The sequence below is a fragment of the Ceratotherium simum genome, chromosome 19, assembly GCF_057802395.1.
Source record: "Ceratotherium simum simum isolate JZ-2026a chromosome 19, ASM5780239v1, whole genome shotgun sequence".
Lineage (NCBI taxonomy): Eukaryota > Metazoa > Chordata > Mammalia > Perissodactyla > Rhinocerotidae > Ceratotherium > Ceratotherium simum.
In genome coordinates, this window is record NC_141918.1 from 35179932 (window position 1) to 35193158 (window position 13227).

Genomic DNA, 13227 nt, shown 5'->3' on the forward strand with positions numbered 1-13227 from the left:
ATAGGGTTTTAACGTGACTTAATATGTATTTAACTGTAGCCATTACAGCATATGAAGTCAAGAATCTGTGAACTAACTAGTAAAAATTTACATCATGAGTGGGATAGGTGTTAGGAGACCCACAACAAGATAATGACCAAATAACACAACATATACACACACACACAACCCCCCTAAAGTGTGGATGGTATTTCTTTGTAAATAATAAGGCCAAAGGAACATGTCTCATAGATAACTAAGTATAGATTCCGATCAAAAAATCTTTTCAGGGAAATGTCTTTTTCAATAGAAAACCACTTATTTTAAACACTCAGAGCCGTTTCAAAGCTTCCCTGCTAGCCCTGATGTCCTCTGCTCTACCTCCTTCTCCAGAATCACTTCCCCATTACAGCATCATAGAATGTTGGGTCTAGAAAGAACCTCAGAGAGCATCCAAGTCGGCCACCACATCCACTCGTGTGCACATACTTACTTTACACACAAAAAAATCAGCCCCAAGAAGTTTGGTGATATCACATCACTGGGATAAGAATTCTTCAAGTTCCCAGCCATAAGCCACCGAAATAAATCCTCAATCCTTCCATCAATTAATATTTTACTTCCTTTGTAGAGTTGATCTACAGGTAGAGAAAATAATTTTATTAAAGGAATCCACTCTGAGATTGAATCCCCTTTCTCCAATACTCACGAGAATTATTTACTGAATTTATATTTAATTAATTATTATTAAAGAATTATTTACTATTGCAAATATGTCTCTAAGTGGTGATATTTCAGAAATGGGACAGTTTTAGGGGAAGGGGATCTTTTCCAGAGCCATTTAAACCACATACTTACCTTCACTGCCTATGTTCTCTGAGGACACTGACGTGTCCTCTGAGAACCACTAATTCTGTAATATCAAGGTAAGAGACTCCCCCCAACCAGAGGAAATGAAGCCTCTGCCTGTGGGGAGAGCTTACTGTAGTTCTCAATACCCAAGTTCCTCAAGCCCCCGCACCCTGACTTCCAGACCATAGCAGTTGAAGGGAAAGCAAGGAGAATTCCTCAGCTTCCTTCACTCTCCCTACAGAAGGAAGGACTTGGAGAAGGTGTGTCTCTGATCCTCACCTCCCTCCCCCACTATTTGTGGTTGGTTGCTTGGGCCCTGGTGTCCTAGTCCGATTCTTGCCCCTCAGCGATGGTGACAACCACTACCTTAGGGGTAGGTGGTTGGGCTTACCAGGAGCTAACCCTGTATCCCATCCCTACCTGACCCATCCCACAAAAATACCAAGGATGCAGAGAATCCTGACTGCCTGTGCCCTAGGACACACACCCAGGCATACCCAAGAGATCACTGGGACAGTTTACTGCTTTACTCAGTTCAACTCACCCCATTTCTCTATCTCGCCTTACAATAGTAATTGTGACAACCCTGTACTCCTCTACTAGAGGTGCCCCCGACCCTCTTTCTTTCTTCTCTTGGGGAGAGTGTTGCTGTGGCTCAGTGGGTGAGTTTGGCCCCAAGCTGTGCTTCTTCAGGGGACTCCTCCAAGTGAGTCCAAGGGAAATCCAATCCAAGAGAAGCCACTTGCTGCCACAGCCTCATCTTGTGGAGGTAGGTGGGCTCTGCCTCTGGGGAGCTCAAGGATAAGACGCGGTTCTGAAGGGCAAATATGGCAGACTGTTTTCCTAGCCTCCACCAGAACTGGCCTCCACTCTTCAATGATTTCTCAGAATCTGGTAGCCAGCTCAAAGAACAGAGGCATCTGCTCCCATTTAAAAAAAAAAGTTAGAGCATATTAGATTCAGGTTTGAAAAAAAGGAACTTTAAATTTGGAGAAAAGCCCTTGTTTAATCACATGAAGTCTGTGTCACAAGCTGAAAAATGCCAGGAAATTCCAAGCTAAAGGCATATACTTCATCTGTAACTCATACCATGGGGCTTATTTTTATTCTTTCATATGCTTGCAAGCAGAGGATGAACCAACAGAAAAACTCTGAGTTGTGTATGTTTTGTTTTTTGGGTTTTTTTTTTTTTTTTTTGATCTTGTCAGTTCATGTCATAACCTTGGCGTTACTCTGCCTTTTTTTTAATTTAATAAGAACATGAGATTAGACTGATCCTGTTCTCCTATTTCTTGTTAGTGCTGAACAAGCACTTTTGGCATTCACAACTCAAATTGCTGCCATGTTGCTCTGTGCCTTTGTATGTTTGGCTATGAACTCAAGTGTCTTGACCTACCATCTATCTTTAAGGCCTGAGAAAGAAATTATTTTAGCATTCCTGCTCTTAGTTCATATGTATAAATCTCTGATCTATGACGTGTCTGCAGCTCTGAAGTTAGCACAAAACTATGAAGAACAAAAGGACCAGAGGAGAGAAAAAACCACAAAGACCCACAAGCAGAATGGTATTAAATCTCCTGCCTTGTGCCCAGCCATGGGTTCTGGATCTTATAAATGGGATGAAGAACGTACGTAACTCCAAAAATATGCAACTCTTTCTCTTTTAAATGTGGAAAGTGTTCGTTTTTCAATCTGAGTGCCCTGAATTTCTGTATAGCTTTTAGAGTTGTACATAATAAAAATATGGAGCCTGTCACAGACAGCACGGCTCACCTTTTCAAGGATTTGAAAGCTGATCACTTCAACTGTGTGGGAATAAAGGAGAAATAATTAAATGTTAACACCAAGCATAGCCTGTTGACATAATCATGATTATGATTGTCAGTCATTATAACAGAAGAACAAAGCATGCTAGGGAACTGTGATAGGAATATGGCTTTAGTGAAATAGAGAGTGCTCTGTAATAGATTAAGCTTTGGGATCAGTTCCTGAACAACTAGTAAGTATTCATTGAGGAACAATCAACTATATGCTTCACTTCCTGTAAATGTAACCTATGGAACCTGCCCTCAGTGAGTTTCCAATCTCATTTCAATACGACAGCATAGGATATAGAATACACGATAGTGCACTTGTAGGCACCAAGACTAAAAATTCATGTGCAAGGATTGGTCGTGGGAACCCTGCAACCACTCCTGCAGTGGGTAAATCCATGACTCGAGAGTCATACAGACTTGGGTTGGAATCTCACCTTAAGTCATTCTTTCAACAATATTTACTGAGCATCCACTCTGCATCAGTTTCTGGGGTGGGCACTGGTGGTGTAGCAGTGAGAGTAAAAGAGAGACAATCCCTTCCCTCATGGAGCTTATAGGATAGTCTGTGACACATATTAGTAATCATACAAATGCAAAATCCCAGATTGTTATAAACACTGAGGGGAAACTATAAGGTGAAGAAGAGAACATAAAGAGGTCCCAGTTTAGACTGGGGAGTCATGCAAGTCATCTCCAAGGCAGAAGCCAGGGCGAATATCATCAGGCCTGCTAGATGCTCACCGAGTAAAGGAGTGCTCAGTGGGAAATAATACGGCTTACAGCACCCTCCCTCCCCCAAAATAGTGCAGCACTCAGGATTAAAATGATGTTGTCCATGAATCAACCTGCTTGAAGCTCAATCTTCTCATTAGTAGAGGTGAATATATTAATACCCACCACAGATTTATATTAGAAAATAAATAACTAACATCTTTACACAAACCACAGAATATCTGAGGAAAACTTACTGAGACCATACCAAAGGTCAATCAGATGCCTACTGAGAAACACCACAGACATAATGGGGAAAAAAATAGATAAAATATTTACAGTACCATAAGGAGGAAAAAAATCCTAAAGAATAAAGGGAAAGCACAGTATCTGCAGGGGGAGATAATTAATGGTGGGGCGTTTAGGAGTCAACACTTTTTTTTTAGTTCAGTAAAGTATTAGATTTATGAAGCAATACATTCAAAAGTTCATATAACTAAGTATACAAACCAGCTTGTTTGTTTTGGCTCATTCGATGTCTGAGAGTGAATTATTCCTTCAGGCATTAATAAATTAGAATTTTTTTATTTGGCAGTTGACAAAATTTACTTAAGGAAATGAAAGAGCTATCCACCAAGTTTGGACTGGCTTATGCATTTTTTTAAAGCTGGCTCAAATCTCCAAGAGTTCAAGTTATTTATTAATGTGTGTCTTTTACTCTACTGATTTATAGTACATGTAACAACAAATCCTGAGATTGGTTGGAACTCAAGTACGAAAACAGCAAGAATTTACCTGCATATTATCTAACCCAATGATAATACTAACTTTGGTAGGAAAAAGAGAATCTGCTACAAGAATCAAAGCCAATGGAATTTTCCGCTATCATGAAATAACGTTTAATGACACCCCATTCCCTTTCAAAATGTCACTTCTGTATCTTTGTTCCCACGGCTTAAACATACTTTTTCTTTTACATTCTCTACTGAAATGTGTTTTTGGTGACTTCAAACTTCTGAAAACAATTACAGTTTTGGCCTATTCTTATCTAGATTCAGTAGGGAAATGTCATTCTATCAACCACTCTGTACAAAAAATAATAGCCCCCAAAAGGTGACATGTAGTCTCAGATCCATTAGAATTCCAGTTTTTCTTAGAAGCAAAACAAAAGACTGTTTATTTGATTCCCCCTTCCTAAAAAAAATATCATGGCTGTTAACTTCACTTTCGTTCTGTTTTCTCATTATATTGTTTAAACATCTCCAAAATATGTCTTTGCAATTCATTTTGTTCTACTTTCTCTGATGAACTTGATAGAAAGTAAAAGAACTTGCACGCTGTTTGCTTATGAGTTGCAGAGATTGTGCACATGCCTCGCAAATTTCACAACAATATCATAGAAAATATGTCCTGGAAACTGTCACTGTCCCTTCTTTTTTTTTTTTTTTATGGAAGACTAGCCCTGAGCTAACATCCGATGCCAATCCTCCTCTTTTTGCTGAGGAAGGTTGGCCCTGGGCTAACATCTGTGCCCATCTTCCTCTACTTTACATGGGATGCCGCCACAGCATGGCTTAACAAGTTGTGTGTCGGTGGGGCACCCAGGATCCGGGCCTATGAACTCCTGAAGTGGAGGGCGCACACTTAACCACTGCACCACCAGGCCGGCCCCTGTCACTGCCCATTCTTTTCAGCACTCTCAAGCTTTCTTTTAAGGAGCTTTGGCAAATATGTTTGTCCTCCATTATAACTCCTTATATTGAGAGAGGAAAAACACCACAAAACTTAAATCCCAGAATTGCCCCGTCTTTCTCAATCTATCATCATTACAGTTGTTTTTATCCTTACATTATCTATAGCTTAACAGAAAACTACATCTGTTCACTTAAATTGGAGTTTACGTATAGCATTTTTCCAGACCCTGACACATAATAGGCACGCGAAATAATAATTCCCTTCCCTTCATCTTTTTCACATATCTTGCTGCATCTGTGATATATTATTGCTAGATAACTGATTTAAATTGTAGTTTAATAAAATTATAATTATTTCATGGTTAAAAATCTCCTATTCAATACATTTCTGTGAATTTGACCTGTGGATGTAAATTAATCCTCCATTTCAGTTCTCTCTCATTCATCTTGTCTAAACCTAGTTTTCTCGATTGACCTTTTGCTCTTCTCCTGTCTTCTAATTGCCCCAACCTTCCCTTGCTTCCCGAGCTGCTACCAAAAGTTGTATTCTGGGTGAGATTTCAATCCAGTAACACGTCCTCATTGATCAATAAATACGTGCTCACTACTATAGCCTGCCTACGCTGTGTCTACGCTAGCGCTCTGCTCAATTCTGCTGGGTGTAAAATTTTAGATCAGTTACGGACTTTACCCTTAGGATCTGAAGTCTGCTTGGACACAAAGAAATGGATAAACAATTTAGTTCTCAGGTCACACTAGGTAATGTGAAGAGAACTTAGAGAAAAATGGGATAATTGAGGCTGGAATACACATTGAAGCCTTCATTGGCTGGGTCAGATTTTGATAGGTAAGAAGACGACGGTAATCAGCCTGCGGACCAAATAATACTCTCTTCAGAGGAACGCACAGCGAGAGTCCCAACGTGAGTTGTGCTTTGAGGCACATTTGTTAGGCTTGGAGGAATCAGTTCCTGAGTATTAGGTGGCAATGATTCTGCCTAGTTAGGTTTTTTTGGAACAGTAGTTGAAGCAGCAGGAGCTGAGCAAGAGCATAGCAACACTCATGTAAACTTTTCCTTTTACCACAATTTGCAGGTTTTTCAAAGCATTCCACATTTATGATCTTATTTGACTGTGCAAAGTAGGTAGGAACCATATATTTCATTTTAAAAATAAGAAAATTGAGTCAGTGTAAAAAGCTTACCTGGTGCCTTCTGGTATTAGATGTAGAATGATAATGAAAACAAGCTTTGTGATCCTGAGCTCAGAGCACTTCCCACCATAGCAAACGCAATAAAAAAATTTCCCGGCTTCAGGAATTATACAGTAATGATTTTCATGGATATGTTCCATTGAAGTAAGGCTTATGGAAAAGAATAAGTGTATTTATGAGATCTATCTGTAAAATTTTTAATTACTGATTATAGGGGGGAAAAAACAAACTCAGCTAAAAGTAAGACATATAATTCTTTTGGTTTACATAATAATTATTTTAACTATATATTTATCTAAGAATAGGTATTTTTTATTCAAATGTCTACTTTATGTATTCATGTATTACATGTCCTGACGATGAACAGAAGTTGTTTTCATTGCCCACCAAAAGCAGAGTTCAGGTTCAGCTTATGACCCCGTGGACTTAAAGATGCAATTCCAACTGAAGGCTGTTTGAATTCTTTACATAGCCTTCCACTTTCCCAGTACGGCTATTAATTAGATAGCACTTAAAATACACAAATACTTGCGTGTTCTATTCTTTGTTTGCTTAAAATGCAAATATTTTAATTACCCACATATTTGAAAATCCTAAGAATCTTGTCCATATAGAGAATCCTAAGCATGTTTCCCTCATTTATTGTCTAAAGAACTCAATAAAGCATCATGGAATGTGGGCAACCAGTATTGCTTTTGCTATCGTTTATTCCTAACAATGCATATATATTGCAACCACAGTGACCATGAATTAAGCCCTTACCTTGACCAGGGACTGTGCTAATATTACAGATATTACCTCATTTAATTCTCTCAAGAATCCTATTAGGAGAGTATCATTATCCACATTTTATACATGGAGAATTGATTTTTGGTGGTAACTAGGTAAAGAGAGATCATTTACTGTGGTCATTCCATCAATGGAATACTTGTACAAAAAGGAAAATATAAACATATCTGTTCTTGTTGTTGCCTCTCTCTGTTACCCTAAAAAAAGTAGCATTAAGTCAGCTCTTTTCCTGATGACTGAGGGATGTGGTGCTATAAATAAATCGCAGTCACAGATATTCAAATGAATGCAGAGCTGTTTTCATTGAAAGCCACCCATCCTCCTTAATTACACTCACCTGGGGCTCCTACTAGAGGCCATGGAAGCACCGTGCAGGTGCCTGCTGTGTGGGTGACATTTTGCCAAAGATAATGTACATAAGAGCCAAAATTGACTTCATTCATTTATCTATATCCTTGACTGAGTAAATTTAGCCCAAATTGACTTCATTCATTTATTTATATCCTTAACTGGGTAAATGCCACTCATTCTTTGCCAGCAGAACAAGTGCTGAGAGCAGCACACTCCCTCCTCTATGCCATCTTGCTAAACCCTTTCTCCACTTCTCTCTCCTGAAACATCTACTCCCTTAGGCTACGGCACAGAGTGAAAAGAACTTACCAGCCTGTTGGATTTGATCTTTAGTCTTCTATAACTTGGGTAAGTTCAATTACCCTCAGCAAATATTTGTTTGTTTATTCAATCATTCATTTGGCATATATTTATTGACCGCCTACTGTTGGTGAACTAACAGGAATCTTGTTATCACTGGTGATACTAGTATGACTTGGTATGTTCTCTCCCAAGACTACATATTTGGATTTTAACAACTGCCTTACTTCAATGTAATGAGCATTAGGCACTAGCAAATGTGCAAGAGGCTACACATTTGGACAGAAGCCCTCACCAGTTGCCCTCAAGTTCTACCTGGCGGCATTTACTCCAACTACAAGTAATTCCAGCCTTGACCATCTACCTCAGTACTCACTGATGTCTTTTCAAGTATGAATCCTTGCTTTTAGAACTATCTCCCACCAGAATGTGGGTGTATTTAGTTCTGCTGAATTCTAGTGTAAAAGGTATCTGATACTTGCATATGTTAAGATTTTTTTGATAAAAAGACATTCTCAGAGACAAATTCTGGGAGCATGTTTTCTCCATAGTACTTTGTCTATGCAACACCTTTATGTGAATAGTTCTAGGAGTGAAGGGGGAGAGGTGGAGAGCAAGTGAAAACGTGAGACAGTTCCTTCCTTCAAAGGAGTTCATGGCATTGAGGGAGAGACAGATGTTAACACACACTCACAAACACACAAACAAGTGATAAATAAAGGAGAGAATGGGGAATGATGCTGGATGCAAATTGGAAATGGAAGTGTCCCACCTCAAGGGTCAAAATGGAAACACTAGTGTCTTATTTGGAGTTACTGCCCTTCACTCCTGTTTCCCAGGGTTGTGGCAATTGAGAAAACTTAATATGCTTATTTTCTTGCATTTCTATCATTTTGCTAGTCAGCCTTCTTCCTGCTAGCCTGCATGACCTTCAGTACTATCTTCTATGCAAAGGAGTTACATGGGTCATGAAGGGTTTCTAAAAGTGAGGTCCATGGCCCACATGCCTGAGGTTCACCTAGGATATCTGTTGAAAATATGGCTTTCTGCTTCTCCACTCCAAGCACATGAATCACTGGGACTCTAAATCAGCATTTTAACATGCTTTCTAGATGTTTCTAATGAGCATCAAAGTTTATAAACTACCCCAAGAATAGCACTAGACTGGAATCACTAAGCCCTCATTCACTTCATATATAAAATTAACAGTTGGATTAGATCATCTCTAAGGTAACATCCATCACAAATATTCCATAATTCTAGGTTAAATATTACTATTGTCCTACGTATTTCTTTGGATACTTTGCATCATTTCTGCAGAGTGTTTTTCTTCAATGCCTAATTCTATAAAGCTTTTATTCCCCCTCACTTAGCATTTCTCTTAACTTATGAATATGAAAAAAAACAGAATGGTATGTTTACTTTGGACACTTAGACAATTTTATATATAACTTATTTAAGGAATAATGGGAGCACTAGACTCTGATGGAAGCATTACTCCTGGGAAATTCATTTGGTTTAAACCCAAATCATAAATTTTTAAATGTGGAAAGAGGAGGAGTTTATATTTATGCTCTATTTATTATTAACTCAACCCTCTAGGACATGTACTTCATTTGCCCTTTATCTAAAAGATGGATCCTAAGCACATAATTAATAAATAAGAGATGTTCTTAAAACATGTATTTTAAAATGTCTAATCAGAATTAGCTCTGTTCTTGTTAGCTACAAGCCTGCACGTTCTACCAGACAGGATACTCAACTCAAACAATTAAAGGTGTTCTGAATGAGTGTTTATTAATTGAGCCATAGCATTACAGTGGAGACCCTTTTCACTTCCTCTTGTCAAACCTATTGAGGATGCGATGCAGAGCGATTTGGCAGGTGGCCACACTGTTAATCAGCAGGATGGATTTGGCAGATTTATATTATAAATTGCCAGGCTTTTGCCATTTGGCTCGCTAGCATGTTTCTCTCTTTTTTTTTTTTTCTTTTCACTTTCCTTTTTTTTTTTTTGTCCTTTACATAAAAATATATATTCTCCTCAGCAGAACTATAATTTATAGATATAATTAGTATCATGTTAATTATCAATAATTAAACTGAAACATGACTTTATAAAAATATTTTGCAAAACACATGGAATTCTTTCAGGAGAATTTTCTTGAGATCACATAGGGTAATCTCTAATGGGAAGGTGACTGGTATTCATATAGAAATATTAATTGTAAATATACATGTTCTATGCTCGAGCCCCATTTACCTCCAAAATAACGTAAATTATACTTTATATAAATGCAAATTATACAATATATACCTATGAAGCAGACCAAAATTTCTTTTTTTCCTTTAAAGAAATCCAAGTTTAAGAAGTGAGTTCGAGCTTTTCCATGATTAAAATATGTCTTGACTGAATATGGTTGTACGTTGAATTCCCAAACCGATTTCTTAAGCGCTTTGCATCATATTTTAAAAAACAAAACAAGAAAAAAACAAAATCTGCACTGAAACCTGGGCAAGAAGAGCCCCTGTCCTGGGCCCTGTATTTTAAAGGACTCTGCCTATCACAAACAGAAAAAAAAAACCGTATTAAAGAAAATATAGGTGCCTATGTCACTTAAGATGCAGAGCTCAGTTCTAGAACCTGAGCTACACCTGAAACCCTAAACATCTGCTTTCCTGCCCAACAACATTCAAGCCCCAGGGAAACACTTCATAACATCTTTCGCCCTATATCCTCAAAACAAAAGGCCACTGTGCTCAAACGTCTGTGAGCTGTGCCTTGCCAACATTGGAGATGGACACTGCTTCAAACGGCAGAGAAAATGCGAGAGGCAAACACATTAAATAAGAAAATAGACAAATGACTTAACTTACCAAATCTTTCCTCTCAGATAGCATGATGCAACAAATTTTTGCATAATGAAATATGATTTCCCAGTACTGCTGAGAGCATCCATTTTTATACTTCTCTTTGTGTCTCAGTTTGTGGTTCTGAAAGTACTTGCAAATTGGCTCCTTTACACAAAAGTTGCAAGTGGCAACTAATGAACATTTTGTATAAACAATTTCTATTACTCTTACATATGTATATATGTAGTCACGTAACACGCCCAAGGCATGATACTGATTCTTTATGTTGGCAACTAGATGGATACTAAATGCCAGACTATTTTAACAAAAAATATTTTTAAAGTTTCAATTAAATTTAAAAAATAAATTTTAAAAATATTTAAATAATTTTGTTAAAACATTTGGTGCATGTAAATTAAAATTTGCATTTTGCCTTTAATTTCAATAGATAAATGTAATATTTTAGAAGAAAAATACACTTTCTTGAAAACTACTTTTAATATTTTACATTTGCTTTAATTTACATCTTGATAAAAATGTATTCAATGCGTGTACTTTTAATTCTTTAGATCGTTACTCTCAATACACAAAAATAATGTAAGAATTTTAATTATAGCAACATAATTAGAGCAGAAATGTTCTGAAATAAATAACTTATGTATTATTATTATTACACATCAAACATACCTGGTTCATAAATAGAATACCCAAAATGTGCAATAACAAATTCAGTTGTCTTTGATATCTTTCAACTTTTAATATATAAAAATCATAGCTTTGCATAAATTCTCTTTTGGTATGAAAGTGTATTTGACAAAGTAGGAGGGCTGAACAAATTTAATTGAAAGTTTGATATTTTAGTTTGTGCCTTTTAAATATTTAGACATAATGGTATATGTCTATTATACAATTTTATTCTTGTTCTTGCCTCTCAAATGTTGGGGGAGGCCTGTTTAACAATGTAAATGTTTACAACAGATGTATGTCGAGTCTTGAATTAAGGCAGCCTGTGTAAGTGGAATGCTTATCCATGTTTATGATTTCATTCAAAATAAGTGCACATTAGCTTAAAAAATTAAATCATGGAGGGGGCAGGCCCGATGGCATAGTGGTTAAGTTTGCACACTTTGCTTCAGCGGCCCAGGGTTCACAAGTTGGCATCCTGGGCGCAGACCAATGCACCGCTCACCAAGCCATGCTGAGGCGGCATGTCATATACAAAACAAAGGAAGATTGGCACAGATGTTAGCTCGGAGCTAATCTTCCTTAGCAAAAAGAGGAGGATTGGCAATGGATGTTAGCTCAGAGGCAGTCTTCCTCACGAAAAAAAAAAAAAAAATTAAATCATGGAGAAAAATCACAATGCATAGTAATAGTTGGTCCAAATTATTCATTTAGTACACATTTTATGGCAAACACTCATAAACAGTAGACTTGAATTATCCCCAACTGGCACAAATACTATTCAAAATCATGAAATTAGCAGCGAGTTGAGGCTTAAGAATCATTTTCAGAGAACTTGTATCTAAAAGCCTATTCTCAATTAACCTCAGCTCCATTTTTAGAAATCTTGATATACAAAGGGTCAGTTAACTGGTGAATAAAACATTTGTTGGCATTTTCAAACTTCATAGGAGATACTTATTCCTCCATGCTATTATCTATCTTAATTATGCATGGTGGTCTTTTCCTCTACTATCTTTTTCATGGCAATTATAACAGCATTAGGTTAATAAGAATGGAGACTTTAAGATCAGATCAGAAAAAGAGTGGAAGGAAAACCTCACCAAGCTTTGTCACCATAGGATGGCATTCTTACAAAACTATTCCATCATTGCCTAAAAAATGATTGCATTGGCAATGACTTAAAAATTCAACAGTGGATCCCAACAAATATAGATTGATATAGGCACGACAACCTGAATTAGATAATTGTAAATTAAAGCAATTCTTTTCAGAAGTTAAGAATAAATCCTGATAAAAATAGACATCTCTGAAAGCTATATTTTAGTATTAAATTATGAAAATATCTATAGGCTACCTGGAAACAAAGGATGTGATTACTCAACTGCATGAAAAAACACACATACACAAAGGAAGTGTAATGTTGTTATTTGAAAATAACGTACTATGATTACTCACTCAATCCAACGAATTACTCTTTTATTCAGAGATTTTAAAATCCTAGATCAAAGTTACTATAATATTTCTGAATTTAACTTTGCTTTGTCTGTCACTTAAGGTCATTATGCAAGTAAAAGTTATAAAATATACTCTTTTCACCTGTTCACAACTTCAATTTTGTTCTGGCCTCCTCTATTTCAAAACATCCTATGAATATATCTGATGTAGGCAAGAGGTTGGTTGTTTTATTCTCTTTATTTGCTAACTCTTCCTTCTCTCTAATTCCCAGCATGAGTCTGTGACAGCTGGTGGCCAGAGAGCAGTCTATCATTTTGCTAATAATCAGATTTTGCTGTTGCTGCAAAGAATAGGAAATGATGTGGACTAAAAGGGGATTTCATCTTAAACATTTGCGAAAAAAGAAAACTTCAAATGACATTTTGAGAGAGCAGGAATAATAATGCCATGTGTCCATCTTGAAAATGTTAATGTGTTACATGTTGAATGGGGATTCTTGATGTACTTTGTAGTCAACAGATAAAGAT

The 13227-nt window shown here is 37.0% G+C and overlaps 1 long non-coding RNA gene across 1 annotated transcript in view; it reads right to left on the bottom strand.

Moving 5' to 3' along the window:
- Nucleotides 1–1095: 1095 nt before the first annotated feature.
- The window catches only part of LOC147914529 (uncharacterized), a 39610-nt gene continuing 27478 nt past the window's right edge, over nucleotides 1096–13227 (bottom strand). The window contains exons 2-3 of the long non-coding RNA XR_015555262.1: nucleotides 2605–2636; nucleotides 1096–1751 (exon numbers count right to left, since the gene is read on the bottom strand). This is a non-coding gene — a long non-coding RNA (uncharacterized LOC147914529). The remainder of the gene's footprint in view (nucleotides 1752–2604; nucleotides 2637–13227) is intronic.